The sequence below is a fragment of the Gopherus evgoodei genome, chromosome 11 (assembly GCF_007399415.2).
Source record: "Gopherus evgoodei ecotype Sinaloan lineage chromosome 11, rGopEvg1_v1.p, whole genome shotgun sequence".
Lineage (NCBI taxonomy): Eukaryota > Metazoa > Chordata > Testudines > Testudinidae > Gopherus > Gopherus evgoodei.
This window is the reverse complement of record NC_044332.1, coordinates 8,366,842-8,388,959: the sequence shown is the minus strand read 5'-3', so window position 1 is coordinate 8,388,959 and position 22,118 is coordinate 8,366,842. Positions and strand designations below refer to the sequence as shown.

At 47.0% G+C, this 22,118-nt stretch overlaps 1 protein-coding gene across 6 annotated transcripts in view; it reads left to right on the top strand.

Annotated features, from left to right (window-relative positions):
- DIP2A (disco interacting protein 2 homolog A) overlaps positions 1–22,118 on the top strand; it is a 213,732-nt gene that overhangs the window by 58,770 nt on the left and 132,844 nt on the right. The window lies entirely within an intron of this gene.

The following is a 22,118-nucleotide window of genomic DNA, read 5'->3' as shown; positions in this document are numbered from 1 at the left end:
GGGAGGAAGGGTTTAGATTTATTAGGAACTGGGAAAACTTTTGGGAAAGGGGGAGCCTATACAGGAAGGATGGGCTCCACCTAAACCAAAATGGAACCAGATTGCTGGCGCTTAAAATTAAAAAGGTCGTAGAGCAGTTTTTAAAGTAAGGGCTGGTGGGAAGCCAACAGGTGCAGGGGAGTATGTGTTTCGGACATCCCTTATGGGAGGATGTATAAATGGAGAGTCCATATGTCCTCATGAGGAGAGGATGGAAGATAAAATACAGGTAAGATCTGGTGAGAAACGGTCAAAAGAAAAAAAGTCCCATTCAATTACAGCATGTAATGGCAGACAGCTAAAAAGTGACAAGTTTTTGAAGTGCTCAAATACCAATGCTAGAAGTCTGTCTAATAAGATGGATGAACTAGAGTGCCTTGTATTAAATGTGAGGATATTGATATAACAGGCATCACAGAAACTTGGTGGAATGAGGATAATCAATGGGACACAGTAATACCAGGGTACAAAATATATCGGAAGGACAGAACAGGTCGTGCTGGTGGGGATGTGGCATTATATGTGAAAAAGCGTAGAATCAAATGAAGTAAAAATCTTAAATGAACCCAGCTGTACCATAGTGTCTCTCTGGATAGCAATTCCATGCTCAAATAATAAGAATATAGAAATAGGGATATATTACAGACCACCTGACCAGGATAATGATAGTGACTGTGAAATGCTCAGGGAGATTAGAGAAGCTATTAAAATAAAAAACTCAATAATAATTGGGGATTTCAACTATCCCCATATTGACTGGGTACATGTCACCTCAGGAAGGGATGCAGAGATAAAGTTCTTGAAACCTTAAATGACTGCTTCTTGGAGCAGCTATTCTTGGAACCCACAAGAGAAGAGGCAATTCTTAATTTAGTCCTAAGTGGAGCACAGGATCAGGTCCAAGAGGTGAATATAGCTGGGCTGCTTGGTAATAGTGACCATAATATAATTAAATTTAACATCTCTGTGGCAGGAAAAACACCACAGTGGCCAACACTGTAGCCCTTAATTTCAGAAAGGGAAACTACACAAAAATTAGGAGGTTAGTTAAACAGAAATTAAAAGGTTCAGCACCAAAAGTGAAATCCTGGCAAGCTGGATGGAAACTTTTTAAAGACACCATAATAAAGGCTCAACTTAAATGTATCCACCAAATTAAAAAACATAGTAAGAGAACCAAAAAAGAGCCACCGTGGCTAAATAACAAAGTAAAAGAAGCAGCAAGAGGCAAAAAGGCATTATTTAAAACATGGAAGTTAAATCCTAGTGAGGAAAATAGAAAGGAGCAAAAACTCTGGCAAATGAAGTTAAAAATATAATTAGGAAAGCCAAAACACTATTTGAAGAACAGCTAGCCAAAGATTCAAAGTAATAGCAAAAACGTTAAGTCCATCAGAAACAGGAAGCTGCTAAACCACCAGTGGACAATGGAGAGGCTAAAGGAGCACTTAAAGGTGATAAGGCCATTGCGGAGAAACTAAATGAATTCTTTGCATCAGTCTTCACAATTGAGGATGTGAAGGAGATGCCCAAACCTGAGCCATTCTTTTTAAGTGACAAATATGAGGAACTATCTCAGATTGAGGTGTCATCAGAGGAGGTTTGGGAACAAATTGATAAACTAAACAGTAGTAAATTACCGGGACCAGATGGGATTCACCCAGGAGTTCAGAAGGAACTCAACTGAAATTTCAGGACTACTAACTGTTTCTTCTGTAACCTACCATTTAAATCAGCTTCTGTACCAGATGACTGCAGGATAGCTAATGTCACACAAATTTTTAAAAAATGCTGCAGAGGTGACCCCAGCAATTACAGGCCAGTAAGCCTGACATCAGTATCGGGCAAACTGGTTGAAAATATAGTAAAGAACAAAATTGTAAGACACATAGATAAACATAATTTGTTGGGGAATAGTCAATGTCATTTTTGTAAAAGGAAATCGTGCCTCACCAATCTACTAGAATTCTTTGAGGAGGTCAACAAGCATATGGACAAGGGGGATCCAGTGGACATAGTGTATTTAGATTTTCAGAAAGCCTTTGATAAGGTCCCTCACCAAAGGCTTTTAAGCAAAGTAAGATATCATGAGATAAGAGGGAAGGTTCTCTCATGGATTGGTAACTGGTTAAAAGATGGGAAACAAAGGATAGGAATAAATGGTCAGTTTTCAGAATGGAGAGAGCTAAATAAATAATGGTGTCCGCCAGGGGTCTGTACTGGGCCCAGTCGTATTAAACATATTCAGAAATGATCTGGAATAAGGGGTAAACAGTGAGGTGGCAAAATTTGCAGATGATACAAAACTACTCAAGATAGTTAAGTCCCAGACAGACTGCAAAGAGCTACAAAAGGATCTCTCAAAACTGGGTGACTGGGCAACAAAATGGCAGGTGAAATTCAGTGTTGATAAATGCAAAGTCATGCACAATGGAAAACATAATCCCAACTATACATATAAAATGACAGGGTCTAAATTAGCTTTTGCCACTCAAGAAAGAGAGCTTGGAATCATTGTGGATAGTTCTCTAAAAACATCCACTCAATGTTCCACAGCAGTCCAAAAAGCAAACAGAATGTGAGGAATCATTAAAAAAGGGATGGATAGATAAGACAGAAAATATCATATTGCCTCTGTAAATCCATAGTACGCCCACATATTGAATATTGTGTGCAGATGTGGTCTCCCCATCTCAAGAAAGATATATTGGGCTTGGAAAAGGTTCAGAAAAGGACAACAAAAATGATTAGGGGTATGGAACAGCTGCTGTATGAGGTGACATTAATAAAACTTGGACTTTTCAGCTTGGAAAAGAGATGACTAAGGGGATATGATAGAGGTCTATAAAATCATGACTGGTGTGGAGAAAGTAAATAAGGAAGTGTTCTTTACTCCTTCTCATAACACAAGAACTAGGGACCACCAGATCAAATTAATAGACAACAGATTTAAAACAAAAGAGAGTATTTCTTCACACAACGCAGAGGCAGCCTGTGGAACTCTTTGCCAAGGATGTTGTGAAGGCCAAAAGTATAACTAGGTTCAAAAAAGAATTAGATAAGTTGAAGGAGGATAGGTCCATTGATGGCTGTTAGCCAGGATGAGCAGGAATGGTGTCCCTAGCCTCTGTTTGCCAGAAGCTGGGAATGGGCAATGGGATGTGTCAAGGTATTATTCCCACTCTGAACTTTAGCTTCCAGAAAGTGGGGACCTGCATGTACCTCTCTCAGCTTAATTCCTAACTTAGATCTGATAACGCTGCCACCAACCAAAAATATAGTGTTTTGGTACACTTTCTGTTCCCCAAAAACCTTCCCTGGGGAACCTAAGACTCAAATCCCTTGGGTCTTAAAACAGAGAGAAATAAACCTTTCCCCCTCCCAGACATTCCCTGAGAGATCACTGATCCAAGCTCCTTGGATCCTAAAACAGAGAGGAATTAACCTTTCCCCCCGCTTCTCTTCTCCCACCACTCCCTGGTGAATTCAGACTTAATCCCCTTGTCTTACACAAGGAAAAAATCAATCAGATTCTTAAAAAAGAGAGCTTTTAATTAAAGAAAGTAAAAATTATCTCTGTAACATCAAGATGGAAAATGTTTACAGGGTCTAAGCTTTACATAGACTAGAGGGACTCCCTCCCCCCAGCTTAAGATACAAGTTACAGCAAACAGAAGTAAAATATCCTTCCAGTAAAATCCACATTTGCAAATAAAGAAAACAAACAAAAGTCTACTCCGCCTTCTAGCTAGTACTTACGATTTTTGAACATGAGAGACTGTTTCAGAAAGATTGAAGAAACCTGGTTGCATGTTTGGTCCCTTTTAACTCCGAGAGAACAAAGAACAACCCAAAAACACAAAACAAAGACCTCCCTCCACCAAGATTTGAAAGTATCTTGTCCCCCGATTGGTCCTTTGGGTCAGGTGTCAGCCAGGTTCACTGAGCTGTTAACCCTTTACAGGTAAAAGAGACATTAACCCTTAACTATCTGTTTATGACACGCCCCTCAAATCTCAGACAGTTTGGAACCACATTGGCGGTGATTTCTTCCTAGAACTTTAGAATAAACAGATTAATAACACACATGCACCTTTACATATATTACTAATTATTTAAACTACAAAACTTTTTACGTTTTAAAGACAATTTTTAACCTGTTGATTTTGGGAAACTTTCACGGGAGAGTCTATTAGCTACTTTGTTAGAAGCTTTTGAAATGTGTTGAATTTTAAAATTAAAATTTTGGAGAGCTAAATTCCATTGAAGAAGTTTTTTGTTGTTTCCCTTGGCAGTATGAAACCATTTTATCGCTTCATGGTCGGTTTGTAGCTGGAACCGCCATCCCCAAACATATGGGCGTAGCTTTTCCAGGGCATACACAATGCCGTAGCATTCTTTTTCACTGATTGACCAGTGGCTTTCCCTCTCAGACAGTTTGTTGCTGAGAAACACAACAGGATGGAAGTTTTGATCCAGTCCTTTCTGCATTAAAATTGCTCCCACACTACGCTCAGATGCATTTGTAGTTACTAGGAATGGTTTGTTAAAGTCTGGGGCCCTTAGCACAGGGTTAGACATGAGTGTCGCCTTAAGCTGGGTAAAGGCCTTCTGACACTCATCAGTCCACTTAACTGCATTCGACTGGGTCTTTTTGGTTAGGTCTGTTAGTGGGGCAGCCATTTGGCTGTAGTGTGGTACAGATCGCCTGTAATACCCGGCCAAGCCTAAGAAGGATTGGACCTGTTTTTTTTAACCTTGAGACAGGCCACTTTTGGATAGCATCCACCTTGGCCTGTAGGGGGTTTATTGTTCCTTGACCCACCTGGTGTCCCAGGTAAGTCACTTTGTTTTGGCCTATTTGGCACTTTTTAGCCTTAACAGTTAGTCCTGCCTGCCTGATGCGCTCAAAGACTTCTTCCAGATGTTCTAGGTGTTCGGGCCATGAATCAGAAAAAATGGCCACATCATCAAGGTAGGCAACTGCATATTCTCCCAATCCTGCTAGGAGACCATCCAAAAGTCTTTGGAAGGTGGCGGGTGCATTTCGCAGCCCGAAAGGAAGCACATTAAATTCATACACCCCTGCATGGGTGATGAAGGCTGACCTTTTTTTGGTGAGTTCATCTAGTGGTACTTGCCAGTACCCCTTGGTTAAGTCTATTGTCGAGATGAACTGGTCACGTCCCAACTTCGTCAATAGCTTATTGGTGCGTGGCATTGGATAGTTGTCGGGACGAGTTACCGCATTTAACTTACGGTAGTCCACGCAAAAGCGTATTTCTCCATCTGGTTTGGGTACCAGAACCACTGGAGATGCCCATGCACTGGTAGATGAGCGGATTATACCCATCTGTAGCATGTTTTGGATTTCCCATTCTATAGCAGCTTGGGCGTGAGGAGACACTTGGTAGGGTGGGGTTCTAATTGGGTGAGCATTTCCTGTGTCAATGGAGTGGTATGCCCATTCAATCCGTCCTGGGGTGGCTGAGAACAATGGGGCGAAGCTAGTGCACAGCTTTTTGATCTGTTCCCGCTGCAGATGTTTCAAGGTTGTGGAGAGGGTCACCTCTTCCACACCACCGTCACTCTTTTCTTTGTAGTACACACCTTTAGGCCACTCAGCGTCGTCTTCTCCCTCGGCTTTAAACTGACAAACCTTTAAGTCTTTGGAATAGAAGGGCTTGGGAGAATTAATATGGTACACTTTAGGCTTTAGGGAGGAATTTGGAAATTCTATGAGGTAGTTAACAGCTTCTAGGCACTCTTGGACCGTGAATGGCCTTTCCCATGACGCTTCCATCTTATGGGCCTGTTGCGCCTTCAAGACCATAACCTGGTTTCCTACCTTGAAGGAATGCTCTCTGATATGTCTCTCATACCAGGCCTTTTGCTTTTTCTGAGCATTCTTAAGGTTTTTTTTTAGCAAGGGCTAAAGAGTGTCGGAGGGTGCTTTGTAGGTTGCTTACAAAGTCCAGAATGTTAGTCCCTGGAGAAGGCATAAATCCCTCCCATTGCTGCTTCACCAACTGTAATGGCCCCTTAACCTCATGGCCATGCACAAGTTCAAATGGTGAAATCCCTAAACTGGGATGTGGTACAGCCCTGTAGGCAAAAAGCAACTGCTGTAACACTGGGTCCCAATCATTGGAGTGTTCATTGACGAATTTATGAATCATTGCCCCCAAAGTTCCATTAAACCTCTCCACCAGGCCATTGGTTTGATGATGGTAAAGGATGGCAACGAAGTGATTCACCCCCTGAGCTTTCCGCAGATCTTTCATGGTCCCTGCTAGGAAATTCGTTCCTGAATCTGTAAGGATGTCGGAGGGCCAACCTACCCTGGCAAAAATGTCTGTTAGGGCCAGGCACACAGTTTTAGCCCTGGTATTGCTTAGAGCTACTGCTTCCGGCCATCGGGTAGCAAAGTCCACGAAAGTCAGTATGTACTGCTTTCCTCTGGGGTCTTTTTTGGGAAAGGACCCAGAATATCCACAGTACTCACTGAAATGGGACTTCAATTATGGGGAGTGGCTGGAGAGGGGCCTTGACCTGGTCTTGGGGCTTTCCCACTCTTTGGCACACCTCACAAGACCGGACATAATTGGAAACGTCCTTGCCCATCCCCTCCCAGTGGAAGGACTTCCCCAACCTGTCTTTGGTTCTGTTCACCCCAGAATGGCCACTGGGATGATTATGGGCTAAGCTTAAGAGCTTTCCCCAGTACTTAGTTGGAACCACCAACTGTTTTTGCAGATGCCAGTCTTCCTGGTGTCCATCAGAAAGAGTCTCCTTGTATAAAAGTCCTTGTTCTACAACAAACCGGGATCGGTTAGAAGAGCTGAGAGGCGGTGGGGTGCTCCGTGCCGACGCCCAAGCTTTCTGAAGGCTGTCATCTGCTTCCTGCTCAGTCTGGAACTGTTCCTTTGAGGCTGGAGACACCAGTTCCTCCTTAGACTGTGGACTTGGTCTTGGTCCCTCTGGAAGCGATGTAGGTGATGGGGTTGTTTTTGTTGCTAGTGAACTGCTTTCTGCTGGTGCACTATGCGATATTTCAGGCTCTGGCTGAGCCTCTTGGGTTGTGTTGTCTGCTGCTTCTGGCAGTTCAGGCCCTCTGGCTTTGGGGTTGAAGATGGGTTTGCAAGCACTGGCGTCAGTGCTAGCAACGGTTCTGGTGCTGGTTGCTTTTCTAGTTCCAGTTTTGGGACTGGAGGCACTGTGGCTGTTGCAGTCGTTGGCAGGAGATCTGGGTCCATCACCTCTATCTGGGTCTTTGGTAACACAGACGGGGCCCCTGTGGATGGCTCAGGAACAGGGATGGGTCTGGAAGCTTGCCTGGCTTGGCTGCGTGTAACCATTCCCACCCTCTTGGCCAGCTTCACCTGGTTGGCCAAGTCTTTCCCCAGTAGCATGAGGATGGGATAATTGTCATAGACTGCAAAAGTCCACATTCCTGACCAGCCTTTGTACTGGACAGGTAGTTCAGCTGTAGGCAAGTCTACAGATTTGGACATGAAGGGGTAAATTGTCACTTAGGCCTCTGAGTTGATGAATTTGGGGTCCACTAAGGATTGGTGGATAGCTGACACTTGTGCCCCCGTGTCTCTCCACACAATAACCTTCTTTCCGCCCACTCAAAGTTTCCCTTCGCTTCGAGGGTATTTGAGAGGCATCTGGGCCTGGGGATCTTTGGTGTGATGGTGGTATAATGAACTGCACTCGGTTGGGGTTCTTGGGGCAGTTGGCCTTTATATGTCCCAGTTCATTACATTTAAAGCATCGCTCAGCTGACTGGTCACTGGAACGAGGTGGGTTGCTGGAGACTGGTGAGCTGGGACAATAGGGAGGCTGGGGCTTTCCTTGGGTTGTAGGTGGGGTCTTGGGTTGCCCTCAGTGATAGGGTTTATTGTCTGTTTGCCCCCTGTGATATTCGTTCCCCTTGCTAGTAGCTTTTTTCTTTTTTGCCACTTTCACCCATCTGGCTCCAATCTACCCCCCCTCGGTTACAGTTTTGGGCTTCCCATCTAGGATGTACCTTTCTATTTCCTCGGGAACACTCTCTAAGAATTGCTTCATTTGCATTAGGAGAGACAGCTCTGGCAGAGATTGAACATTGGCTCCTGCTATCCAGGCATTATAATTCTTTCCAATGTGGTAGGCGTGTCGGGTGACTGACACCTCTGGTTTCCACCTTAGGGCTCTGAACCTCAGACGGGCATGCTCAGGTGTTAGCCCCATTCTGATTCTGGCCTTGGTTTGAAAAAGTTTATAATTGTTCATGTGTTCCTTAGGCATTTCAGCCGCCACCTCTGCTAAGGGTCCACTGAGCTGTGGCATCAGCTCTGTCATGTACTGGTCTTTAGAGATGTTGTACCCATGGCAGGTCCTTTTAAAATTTTCTAAGAAGGCCTCAGTGTCATCACCTGCCTTGTAGGTGGGAAATTTCCTGCAATGGGAAACAGTACTTGGAGAAGGGTTGTTAGGGTTTGCTGGAAAATCTGGCTTAGTCTCTGTTACCATACAGAGTTCAAAACTCAAACCCAGCAGTGCTAAGAGCTTAAAGTGAAATTGATAATAACACGAAGTAAAACGGACTTAATTGTTCAAACTGAGAAATACAGTAAAGTAGTCAGAGCATAGATAGTGAGACGCAGTTTGGATTCACTCTTAATGATCTAAGGCCATAGCTACACTCACACTTTACAGCGCTGCAACTTTCACGCTCAGGGGTGTGAAAAAACACCTCCCCGAGCGCTGCAAGATACAGCGCTGTAAAGCGTCAGTGTAATCAGGGCGGCAGCACGCTACACCTGTAAGGGATGTGGTTTACATGCAGCGCTGGGAGAGCTCTCTCCCAGCACTGCCGCTCCGACTACACTCACACTTCAAAGCGCTCCCGCAGCGCTGCCAGGGCAGCGCTTTGAAATTCCAAATGTAGCCATACCCTAAGACAGTGTTAGTAACATAGGAAAAGAAGTATGTTTAGAACATTTAAGTTGACAGTCTGTCTTAAATAGGTAGTTACTGAAGTTTTTGGGGTTTCCAAAAGAAAATTCCATGTACAAGTGAAACTCAGCTATAGCTTTCTTGTTTAAGGCCACATTTAAATAAATGAAAGATGAAATATCTGCTGCAAAGAAACAAACTGATAGAAGCAGCATTTAAGAAACCACATGTCCATAAAATCTTCCCAAGCACTAGTTATTTCAGCTTGTTTTCCAGAGCACTCTACCTATGGTACTATCAGTACTCCTAAGAGCATTCTGCGCCAAAAAATTAAAAAATCTGTGCACAATATTTTAAAATTCTGCAACCTTTATTTGTCAATAAATGAATGCAGAGGCTCCAGCATGGCAGTGAGGAGCACAGGCCACTGGCTGTACAAAGGTAGGAGATCGTCCTGCAGTTTCCTCCCCCTCCACCCCTGGGATACGGACTCAATGGTGAGACTGCACCCGACCCTGACACAGCATAAGGCCTGGACCTGCCCCAGAAACACCCTGGAGCCTGGCCATTCTGCATGAAGAGCACCAGGTGTGGGGCAGGCAGGATCCAAGTGTGGAGGGGCTCAGTGCTGGGGGGTTCAGGTGTGCGGTGAGAGGATTCTGTGTGGGACAATCTGGGTGCAGGCAGTTCAGTGGGGGGGGGGGTCTAGGTGTGGGATGATCTGCATGCGAAGGTAGGCTCATTGGGGGGGGTTCCAAGTGCAGGGGCAATGAGACACTGCAGGGGCTTCCGGGTGAAAGTGGTTAGGGAACAGTGTGGGGGTCTCAGCAGGGGGCTGAGGGTGTGGAGTTTGGTGGGGGTCTGGATGCAGCTAGTTAGGGGTCAGTGGCATGGGGGTCTGGATGCGGGGGCGCAGTGTGGGGCTCGTTGGGGTGGGGTTTGAGTGCAGCGAGCTCACTGAGGGGGGTCTGGGTGCAGGGGTTGGGGTCCAGAGTTAGGGGGTCTACGTGCAGGGGGCTCAAGATGCATGTGTTTAGGTTTAGTGGGATTGGGTTTGAGTATGGAAGACTAAGGGGGTTCTGAGTGTACAGGATGAGGCTTTGTGGGGGCATCTGGGTATGGGAGATCCAGATGCATGTGACTTGGGTGGATGGGGGAGCAGCTCCCTGTACAGTGACAAGGGAATCTTGTTAAGGGTTAGGTTGTTTTGCCTCTGGATTTGGCACTGGTGATATTGCTGCTGGAATTCTGTGTACAGTTCAGGTGTCTACAGTTCAAGAAGAATATTGAAAAATTGGAGAGGGTTCAGAGGAGCCATGAGAATTATTGAAGGATTAGAAAACATGCCTTAGAGTGATAGACTCATGGGGCTCCATCTCTTCAGTTTAACAATGAAGATTAAGGGGTTACTTGATCGGTTTCTAAGTACCTTCGTAGAACAAATATTTGATACTGGGCTCTTTTATCTAGCAGACAAAGGTCTAACACAATCCAATGGCTGGAAGCTGAATCTAGACGAATTCAGACTGGAAATAGGTGTGTATTGGAATAGTTACCAAAGGTCTTGGTGAAGTCTCCATCACCGCCAATTTTTTAAATCAAAATTGGATCTGTTTTTTAAATGCATGCTTTAGTTCAAAAGGAATTGTATTGAGAAAGTTCTCTGTCCTGTGCTATGCAGGAAATCAGACTAGATGATCACAGTGGTCCCTTGCGGCCTTGGAATCCAAGAATGTAGTAGGGGAAACTCTGCCCTTCTTCCCAGAAGGGAAACATCGAGGGAAAGGGAGCCATATAACCACTCTGAAGAGGAATACATGGAATAGAGGGGCAGGCCTGCAGTTGTCCCCTTTAGATGCCAGGAGGAAATAGGCCTGGAGTCCTCCCCATTGAACAATCCTGAAAAGGGGGTCTGCCTAAAGGCCATCCGCAGGGCGGAACATCCTGCTGTGAAGGTGGGGGACTATGGAGTTTCCTCAGTGGCATCCCAAGGTTTGGATAAACATTGAGACTTCATACATTTTGAAATTCTAAATTAGGGGATTCATACTAAAACTAAGCTCCGGTTCACGAGAATTCATTTCTCTCTCTGGCTTTTGGGGCTCTTCAGCCTCTGACAATATCTGTAGAATTGTTACTGACAGATCTTCTTACCAGGTTGCTAGGTAAATCAAGGTATGACCACAATCAGAATCCTGATGCTAGCTTACAGATCAGCCTATGGGAATGATTGTACTAGGCTTAAATATAGTCTTAAAAGATCAGACAGTGCAGAAAAATTGAGGAATAATAAGACAATACAGACAATGATTCATCACTAATGAAAAGCCCTTCCTCCTCTCCACCCAACAAAATCTGATTCTTATCTTTGCACATTGTCTCATTTTGACTACGATGAATGAAGGTGTGTCTATTTTTGGTGGTATTGGCAATAAAACTTAATGCTGAGGACACCACATCATACATTTCACTATTCTTATGAAATTCATTGTGATGTATTGTGCCACTGGACTCCTTGTTCTTGTTGTGATGTATTGTGTAATTTGCTGGAAAACCTTGTTTTAAATGCTGCTGTATATTAGATTTAAATTCAGATTACACTAACATCTAATTAAATCTATCCTGTAGTATTTATTAAATATATTCAGATGCCTAATTTGAACATTCAGCTGCATTAAATAATCTTAAGTATTATTTAATGCAGCTGAATGTTCAAATTAGGCATCTGAATACCAGTTTAGGTGGTAGTATAGTGTATAATGTGTTTGAATGGGTTTGTGTGGTGGGATTTTTGGAATAACAAGTTTTGGAAATCAGATGCACTTCTCGAGGTCCCTTCCAGCCCTACATTTCTGAGAACTCATCACGTCCAGCCCCCTGCGCTGTGGCAGGACTTCTCATATGGCACTTCACCAAGCATGAAGAGAGAGTCCACACTGTCCCAGAGTTTGCACTGAGGGTTGGGATCTGTATGTCCTGGTCAAATACTTATGATTGTGGTGGGGTGTCTTTTTTCCCCTCCCTGTTTTTTAGGGAATTGGCCAAGTATTTGAGTTTTTGCAGCTCTCCCTTAAGAGTGCCTCTGCATTTTGTTGCAGTGTTTATAGCCAATAGAGATACATGCGTTTACTTCTGATACCCTGAAAAAAAAACCCACCTGCATTCATTTTTGCCCTTCTGACTTCCTCACCTACTTTCAGCCTGCTAATTCATTTCCAATGGGACTAGTTTTTACAGACCTTTGAATAGCTTTCTTATCAGTATTGTTCCTTACAGTTATGCAAGTGTAATAGAGGTGAAAACATTATCTAAAAGTTGCATCTGTTCTGTACCCACCCACCTTTAGCTTAGAGGTATTTTTCTTTCGATTTTATTTGTTTCAAAAGGCACAGAATAGCTGTCGCAGGCTTTTTGCATGCTTAAAAAGTAAGATTTCCCTTTGTATCTTGTTGTTTGATTGCCGAGGCAGCTCCAAACTTGGAGTTAGGGAAAGTCAAGAAAAATGATATTCAGAAATCTGTTACGGTTCTGTATACCTTTTAGAAACCAATAGCCACAGGTAACTTTTTTTTCTTTGTGGCACTTTTTGTCTGTGAAACACAATGCATGGATGTGAACTAACAGACTCTGAACCTGTCAGCAAAATATGAGATCTTTTTCCACCTGTTACCTCTCTTCCTTGGCTTTTTTAAAATGCTCAACATTTACGTAAACTTTTACAAACAATACTTAATCCTTCCATTATGAATGTGTCCCTGGTTTCATATATGTGGAGTAACTGAAGCATAAAGGATAAGGGACTTCCCCTAGAACACGCAGCAGGACTTAAATTGGTGTGATTAGATCACCTGGCCCATTCAGTGTATACTATGTTACATTCAGACTTCCTTTGTCATAGGCTTTTACCTGCTTACCAATGTAAAATTTCATACAGAGCTTTACATATCACCTTTAAATTCAGCCTACTGGATCTTTCCAAGTGTGAGAATAGTGGGATGTAAACTGGAGAAACACACACACCTAGAGGTAAAATGAGGAATGTAGTGGGAGAAGCCACTAACTTAGAATGGGTACATTAAGGAAGACAAACCTTGTTTTAATTCATATGCTGAACAGGCTGAAAAAGCACGTGATACACTAAGTAGGTGTTGGCCTACTTTAATTTGCACACTTTGTTGTCTTGTTAGTTGCTCCTGTTGGCCCTGAGGGTATATCTACATCTACAATTTTGCAGCGCTGGTTGTTACAGCTGTATTAGTACAGCTGTATAGGGCCAGTGCTGCAGAGTGGCCACACTTACAGCAACCAGCGCTGCAAGTGGTGTTAGATGTGGCCACACTGCAGCGCTGTTGGGCGGCTTCAAGGGGGGTTCGGGGAACGCGAGAGCAAACCAGGGAAGGAGACTAGCTTCGCCGCGGTTTGCTCTCGCTTTCCCCGAACCCCCCTGCAATACGCAGGGAAGGAGACCTGCTTGCTCGGGGATTCGGGGAACGCGAGAGCAAACCGCAGGGAAGGAGACCTGCTTGCACGGGGGTTCGGGGAATGCGAGAGCAAACCGCAGGGAAGGAGACCTGCTTGCACGGGGGTTCGGGGAACGCGAGAGCAAACCGCAGGGAAGGAGACCAGCTTCGCCGCGGTTTGCTCTCGCGTTCCCCGAACCCCCCTGCAAACCGCAGGGAAGGAGACCTACTTGCACGGGGATCGGGGAACGCGAGAGCAAACCGGGGAAGGAGACCAGCTTCGCCGCGGTTTGCTCTCGCGTTCCCCGAACCCCCCTGCAAACCGCAGGGAAGGAGACCTGCTTGCTCGGGGATTCGGGGAACGCGAGAGCAAACCGCAGGGAAGGAGACCTGCTTGCTCGGGGATTCGGGGAACGCGAGAGCAAACCGGGGAAGGAGACCTGCTTGATTACCAGAGGCTTCCTCAGGTATGCTGGGATACCTGCTTATTCCACGGAGGTCAAGAAAAGCGCTGGTAAGTGTCTACACTTGATTACCAGCGCTGGATCCTCTACACCCGAGACAAAACGGGAATACGGCCAGTGCTGCAAACAGGGAGTTGCAGCGCTGGTGATGCCCTGCAGATGTGTACACCTCCTAAGTTGCCCTAAGTTGCAGCGCTGTAACCCCCTCACCAGCCCTGCAACTTTGTGATGTAGACAAGCCCTGAGTAAAGTCTCTCTCTGAGGGTTGTTTGCATGTCCCAGGCTGGCAATATCACCTAATGGCAATACTCCGGGGGTGTAATGCCTGCTCGTGAGAGTTCAAAGGGGCCACTTCGCCTTGCGGCGCTATCAGGGCAGTATCACCTACTGCGAGAGTGGGGAGGGATGGGGAAGGGAACCTGTGCCCACCCTACTCCACTGGCTTCCGACCCAGGGTCCTTTGAAACAAGGTACCCTGACACAGTTCAGATCCCAGTACCCCAAGCGGGTTCCCTGGGTCGCTTCCTACCCCTTCCCCAGTCACTTCAGTGGCATCTCTAGGGTTGGATGTGGTGTTTCTTGTGTCTTTTCTGTTTCCTCTCCAGCTGCTCCTCTGCTGGCAACAGCAAGCCATCCGTCTCGGCTCTCAAAGTTGGCTGGTGGTAGGGGGTAGCAAGCAGGGCAATTGCCTGGAGCCTCAACCTTTTTCTTTCTGAGGCCCCCTCAACATGCTATAAAAACTCCACAGCCCACCTGTGCCACGATAACTGATTTTATATAGCGTATATTTCCCATATACTGCTACACATGTCCTTGTTTTCGATTGTATCTTTCATGATAGGAGATGAACTATCATATGTAAAACAGTTAAATACTCTTTGTTGACTTTCAAAATCGAATACTCCACATGCTAATTCTGATTGAAGCACTTGCTCATGTAATGGATGCAGTACTTCTGCTGTCAGCGTCTGTTGAAATGCTTGGTCATGTTCCCACAGCAGCTCTGTCAGCTTGATTTCAGAGCAACATACCACTTCCTAACAGCTCAACTCCAGTGTCAAGCTCCCTCCAGTTTCATTGCTGTCCCACCTTGGCAGGCTTATGCTTTTTAAGTTTTACATTTTTTGTCTTAAGTGCTTTCAGTAGTTTTTAACCATTTTTGACCAAACCCCAGTGACTGCAGATTGGTCAAATTCTATAACACTTGGCACCTTAATAAACTAAAAATTATTAAATAATATTTAATAGATTTAATCCTAAACCAGTAGCAGGATTTGTTTCCAAACCAGGGCATTTCAACCTTTTATATAAATGCTTAATTTTAATACAGTTATTCACAAAACATTACCGTATAGGTTTTTACTTCCTAATAGCATTCACTTCACACTACAGTTAGGCAGAACTTTTGGATAAGAGTGTTAAATGGTTAAACTCAATGTCTTTTATTGACTGATCTTTCTTGGTGCTGGGCTGGTTTCTGTTTCCAAAGCATGCAGCCATCTGAAAAGAACACAACCGATCATGGCTCCTCTTTAGATCCTCTAAGATTTTAATTAAAGAACATGTCCTTACATTTGTTTTACCCCCTTGATGATACACACTACATGTTCCAAGCAACTGCATCTTCCTTCCATAGTTCCACCCTTTTTCTTTGCCATAAAATCATGTTAATTTTTACAGGAGGTGTAACTGTTTTGTGCTCAGACTTTCCATGGTTCAGGAAAAAACATACTAACTGTCTGATATTTTACTGTCCACATCTCAAGGCAGAGTTGAATTTACCTATAAATGAGGGAATATTGGATCCAGCGTAAAATCTTTGAAATATTCCTGCCTTAATTTCAGCTAATTCAAAAGGTATTGAGCATAGGCGCAGACCCTGGGAGTGCTCCCTACCCCAGCTCACCTCCACTCTGCCCCTCCCCTGGGCGCACCACATGCCCACTTTTTCCCCCTGAATCCCAGCGCTTGCTGATTTGCGTGGCAAGTGCTGGGGGGGAATGTGGCATGCTCAGGGAAGAGGCGGAGCCAGGGAGGGAATTTGGGGAAGGATTCCAATAGGGGCAGGTAGGGGGCAGAGTTGGGGTGGGGACTCTAGGGAAGGGGTTGGAATGGGGGCAGGGAAAGGGTGGAGTTGGGGTGGGGCCAGAGGCGGGGGGGCATGAGCACCCACCAGCACTAGGGAAAGTTGGTGCCTGTGATATCAAATACTGCCCAGAGGCTTTGAATATTTCTGTTCTCATCCAGCTCCATCTTCACTGGTTGTTTCTGCTGCCAATGAAAAATCAAATCCACTGAAAGTCAGAATAGCTAATTATCAAACCATGTATCCAAATATCATCATTTCCAATAGGATGGATAGATTACCTACGAATTTAGAGTTGGGGCTTAAATCAATTTGTGATGAAGGACAATTTGATTGCTAAAACCTCACTTTAGGCTGTACTGGATGCAGTGGATTCTGGGATCCATTCCATGACGTCATGTATTGTAATAAGACATTCATCATGGATGTCAGCTTCAGTTTCCTGAGAGAATGGCTGCTAACCATTGAAGATTTGCCATGTGATGAACAGAATCTATTTAGTGCTGAGCCTAAGGGTATGTCTACACTATGGGATTATTCCGATTTTACAGAAACCGTTTTTTAAAACAGACTGTATAAAGTTAAGTGCATGCGGCCACACTAAGCACATTAATTCGGCGATGTGCATCATGAACAGAGGCTAGCGTCGATTTCAGGAGCATTGCACTGTGGGTAGCTATCCCATTGCTATTCCATAGTTCCCGCAGTCTCCCCCGCCCATTGGAATTCTGGGTTGAGATCCCAATGCATGATGAGGCCAAAACACTGTCACAGGTGATTCTGGGTAAATGTCGTCACTCAATCCTTCTTCCGTGAAAGCAACGGCAGACAATCATTTTGCGCCCTTTTTCCCTGGATTGCCCTGGCAGACGCCATAGCATGGCAACCATGGAGCCCGGTTAGCTTTTTGTCACTGTCACAGTATGCGTACTGGATGCTGCCGACAGACGCAGTACTCATAGACTCAAGACTGGAAGGGACCTCGAGAGGTCATCGAGTCCAGTCCCCTGCCCTCATGGCAGGACCAAATACTATCTAGACCATCCCTGATAGACATTTATCTAACCTACTCTTGTGGAATCTCCATCTCTGGAGATATTTAACTTCCCTAGGCAATCTATTCCAGTGTTTAACTACCCTGACAGTTAGGAACTTTTTCCTAATGTCCAACCTAAATCTCCCTTGCTGCAGTTTAAGCCCATTGCTTCTTGTTCTATCATTGGAGGCTAAGGTGAACAAGTTTTCTCCCTCCTCCTGATGACACCCTTTTAGATACCTGAAAACTGCTATCATGTCCCCTCTCAGTCTTCTCTTTTCCAAATTAAACAAACCCAATTCCTTCAGCCTTTCTTCATAGGTCATGTTCTCAAGACCTTTAATCATTCTTGTTGCTCTTCTCTGGACCCTCTCCAATTTCTCCACATCTTTCTTGAAATGCGGTGCCCAGAACTGGACACAATACTCCAGTACTCTAACCAGCTCAGAGTAAAGCGGAAGAATGACTTCTCGTGTCTTGTTTACAACACACCTCTTAATGCATCCCAGAATCACGTGTTACACAGCAGCATTCATTCACCTTTGCAAGGTAGCAGAGACGGTTACCAGCCCTATATCACTGTCTGCATTAGGAAATTGGCAATGACGGTTACCAGTCCTTTTGTACTGTCTGCTGCTGTCATGGGTGCTCCTGGCTGGCCTTGCTGAGGTCGGCCAGGGGCGCCTGGACAACAATGTGAATGACTCCCCAGGTCATTCCCTTCTTTATGTTTTGTCTAAAAATAGAATCGGTCCTGCCTAGAATATGGGGCAAGTGTACTAGAAAACCAGAGAGCACAGCTGCTCCGTGTCAGAGCCCCAGAGATCCCACAGAAATGATGAGCTGCATGCCATTCTAGGGGGTGCCCCTGCAACAACCCCACCCATTGCTTCCATCCTCCCACACCCCTCCTGGGCTACCATGGCAGTTATCCCCCCATTTGTGTGATAAATTAATAAAGAATGCAGGAATAAGAAACACTGACTTTTTAGTGAGATAAAATGAGGGGGAGGCAGCCTCCCTCTGCTATGATAGTCCAGGCAGTACAGAATCTTGATTAGACATGAAAGGGGAGGGGAAAGGGTGAGGCACTCAGCCTCCAATTGCTATGATGAGGACGGTTTTCAATCCTTTTGTACCGTCTGCCGGGAATGACCGGGAGTCATTCCCATTTTTGCCCAGGTGCCTCCGGCTGACCTCACCGAGGCCAGCCAGGAGCACTCACGGGATGATGACGACGGTTTCCAACCCTTTTGTACCGTCTGCCATCAGGAAAGGAAGGGGAGGGGATGCTGCTGTTCAGCGCTGCAGCACCGCGTCTACCAGCAACATATAGTACACATATGGTAACATTGAAAAAAGGCGAGAAACTATTTTTTTCTCTTTTCTTTTTCACCGGGGTGGTGGTGGTGGTAAATTGACGACATATACCCTGAGCCACCCAGGACAATGCTTTTGACCCTTCAGGTACTGGAAGCTCAGCCAAGAATGCAAATGCTTTTCAGAGACTGCAGGGACTGTGGGATAGCTGGAGTCCTCAGTCCCCCCTCCCTCCATGAGCGTCCATTTGATTCTTTGGCTTTCTGTTACACTTGTCACTCAGCTGTGTTGAGTCCCTGCTGTGGCCTCTATCTGGAGATTTTTTCAAATGCTTTGTCATTTCATCTTCTGAAACGGAGCTCTAATAGAGCAGATTTGTCTCCCCATAAAGCGATCAGATCCAGTATCTCCCGTACAGTCCATGCTGATCAGCGCTCCACTCTGAGCAAACAGGAAATTAAATTCAAAAGTTCGCAGGGCTTTTCCTGACTACCTGGCCAGTTCATCCGACTCCAGATTGCTGTCCAGAACAGTCACAATGGTGCACTGTGGGATAGTTCCCAGAGGCCAATACCATCGAATTGCGACCGCACTAACCCTAATCCTAAATGGCAATATTGATTTGAGCTCTACTCCCCTCATCGGGGAGGAGTACAGATATCGATATTAAGAGCCCTTTATATCGAAATAAAGGGTTCTTCGAGTGCTTGCTCATATCCATTCCAATTAGGTGTGCGCGCGCCGCGTGCACGTTCGTCGGAGACTTTTTACCCTAGCAACACTCGGTGGGCCGGCAGGTCGCCCCATGGAGTGGCGCCGGTATGGCGCCTGATATATACCCCTGCTGGCCCGCCCCCTCCTGAGTTCCTTCTTACCGCCCGTGTCGGTCGTTGGAACTGTGGAGCACGGCTAGCTGTTCTCCACCTCCCTAGCGTTTCACTCCTGTGTAGTATTGTGTATATAGTTCTTTTATTGTGGTTATAGTTATAGTTAGTGTTAAAATTAGTAATTTATAGTTCTGTATATAGTTATAGAGGATCGGGGATTCGCCCCTTTTTCTCGCCCCGGTACCAGGGCCCATGCCCGGTTCACCGGGCTTCAAACCTTGTGCGGCCTGTCATCGGCCGATGCCCACAGGAGATCCGCACGACTCCTGTCTGAGGTGCCTAGGCGAGTCCCACCTTGTGGACAAGTGCCGGATCTGCAAGGCGTTTAAGCCCCGGACAAAGAAAGAGCGGGATAGTCACTTAAAGCAGCTCTTGATGGACGCAGCGCTGACTCCCCCATCGTCAGCACCGACTCTGGCACCGGGACCAAGCGTTTCCTCCGCTCCGGACCGCCCGGCACCGACAAAGGCTTCACTTTCCCTCCCAGCACCGACCCAACACCCCACCCGGCACCGTTCCCTCTCCCCGAGGAGCAAGAAGCACAGGACTCCTGTGGCACCTACAACTGCACCGCAGTCGGAGCATGCTTCCAAACCGGACCGCCCAGCACCGTCATCTGCCGCGACACCGAGCACCATTGCACCGTCGATTCCAGCTCCTCAGGAGCCATTGAGTCCGGTGCCTCTCCGATCCCCAGCACGACCTGTGGTTGAGCTCGTCGCACCCTCCATGCCGGAGACCTTCTCCGTGGCACGCAACCTCATTGCTCTCACAGAGCCCGAACTGCCCCAACCCCCGGCACCGCCGGTGCGGGTTATTCAGTCGATGGGCAAGCCCACCATGGTGCGGCCGCGTTCGCCGGGCACTGCCGAGCACTGTCGGTCCCGTTCCAGATCGAGGGACTACTCTCAGCGTCGTCGATCAAGATCCCAGTGCCTCTCGCAGTCCCGGTACCGTTCCCCGCAGCACCAGTCGTACTCGCGGCACCGCTCAAGATCCCGGTCGCCGTCGTACTACTCCCGGCACCGGTCCAGATCGCGGCACCGACGCTCCTACCACAGCCGTTCCCGGCACGACAGCACACGGCACCAGTCGACCTCCCGGCACCGAGCTGGTGGCAGGTCCCGGTCCCGATCGAGATACCACCACGACTCCCGGTACCACTCACCGGCACCGTGCAGAGGCAAAATCTATGGGCGCAGAGGCCTGGCACAGTCATCGTCAGCTCCTCCGTCGCCTTCACATCACTCGTCCTCCTCTCTACATGCGGACAGTGCCTCCTATGGGGGTTCTGATGCATAGGCCCACCTGGACCATGGACCACCGCAATGGTCCTTTTGGACGCCTTGGGCATACCACCAAGCCCAGGGCAAACCATTGGGCCCAGCACGCTCCAGCCATTCAGAGCACCGTGCACCAGAGGCCACAGTCAGCTGGCCTCCCCCCTCGGGTACGGAGGAAGACCCTGCGCATCCCCTGGCACAGCAGGATGTCCCAGAGACGGAGGTCCCTCAGGATGAGGCTTCCGTACAAGAACCACTCCTCCCTGGGTTATCTTCTTCCTCTTCCCCAGATGAGGCGGTAGCGGGCACATCATCATCGGGGCCCCTGCCGATTGATCTCCGGGCACATCAGGACCTTCTGCGGCGTGTTGCCCAAAATATAAACCTTCCTGTAGAGGAAGTTCCTGAAGCGGAGGACCCGGCGGTCAGCATATTTTACGCAGAAGCGCCAACCAGGGTGGCCCTCCCCTTCATCAAATCCATCCAAGCAAAGGCGGACACCATATGGCAGTCTCCGGCCTCCATTCCACCCACAGCCAGGGGAGTGGAAAGAAAATATATGGTGCCATCCAAGGGGTATGAGTACCTCTACGTACACCCCGCCCCCTGCTCGTTGGTGGTACAATCAGTCAACAAGCGGGAGCGCCACGGCCAGCAAGCTCCTGCGCCAAATTCCAGAGAAGCCAGGCGCATGGACTTGCTGGTCCGCAAGATTTACTCTGCGGGAGGCCTTCAGTTCCGTGTGGTGAACCAGCAGGCCCTCCTGAGCCGATACAGCCATAACACCTGGGAGGCTGTCAGCAAGTTCACTGAATAAGTTCCCCAGGACTCACGCCAGGAATTTTCAGCTCTCCTGGAAGAGGGTCGCCAGGACCACACTGCAAGCGTCCTTAGATGCCGCAGATTCGGCAGCCAGAACGCTGGCATCTGGTGTAGCCATGCATCAAATATCGTGGCTTCAGGCTTCCGGACTACCGCCCGAGTTGCAGTATACGATCCAAGACCTGCCATTCGACAGGCAGGGTCTTTTCTCTGAGAAAACAGATCCCAGGCTACAGAGTCTGAAGGATAACCGGGTTATCATGCGTTCACTGGGAATGCACACGCCCCAGACTCAGAGACGGCCATTCCGCCCACATCCTCAGCGTCCTTACCCCCCGCCTCGACCCAGACAGGATTTTACCCGGAGACGAGGCCGCCCGAACCGCAGACGTCAGTCGGGTCCTCAAGGGGGTAACAATTCTGCGTCCGCCAAACCACCGCAGGGACCCAAAGCAAACTTTTGAAGGTGCGCCCAAGAGCAGTATACCAATCCCCTCCCTGGATTCTCTTCATTTTCTCAACCGCCTCCACCCCTTCCTGCCGGCATGGTCCCAACTGACCTCGGATCGTTGGATCCTGCGCACAGTGGAGCTTGGATACCGTCTTCAGTTTATTTCTCCACCCCCCTCCCATCCTCCCTCCTCGTCCCTCTTCAGGGACCCCTCTCACGAGCAACTTATCGTCCAGGAGGTTCGCAAGCTCCTATTCATCGGAGCTATAGAGGAGGTGCCGAAGGAGTTAAGGGGCAAGGGCTTTTATTCCCGGTATTTCTTAA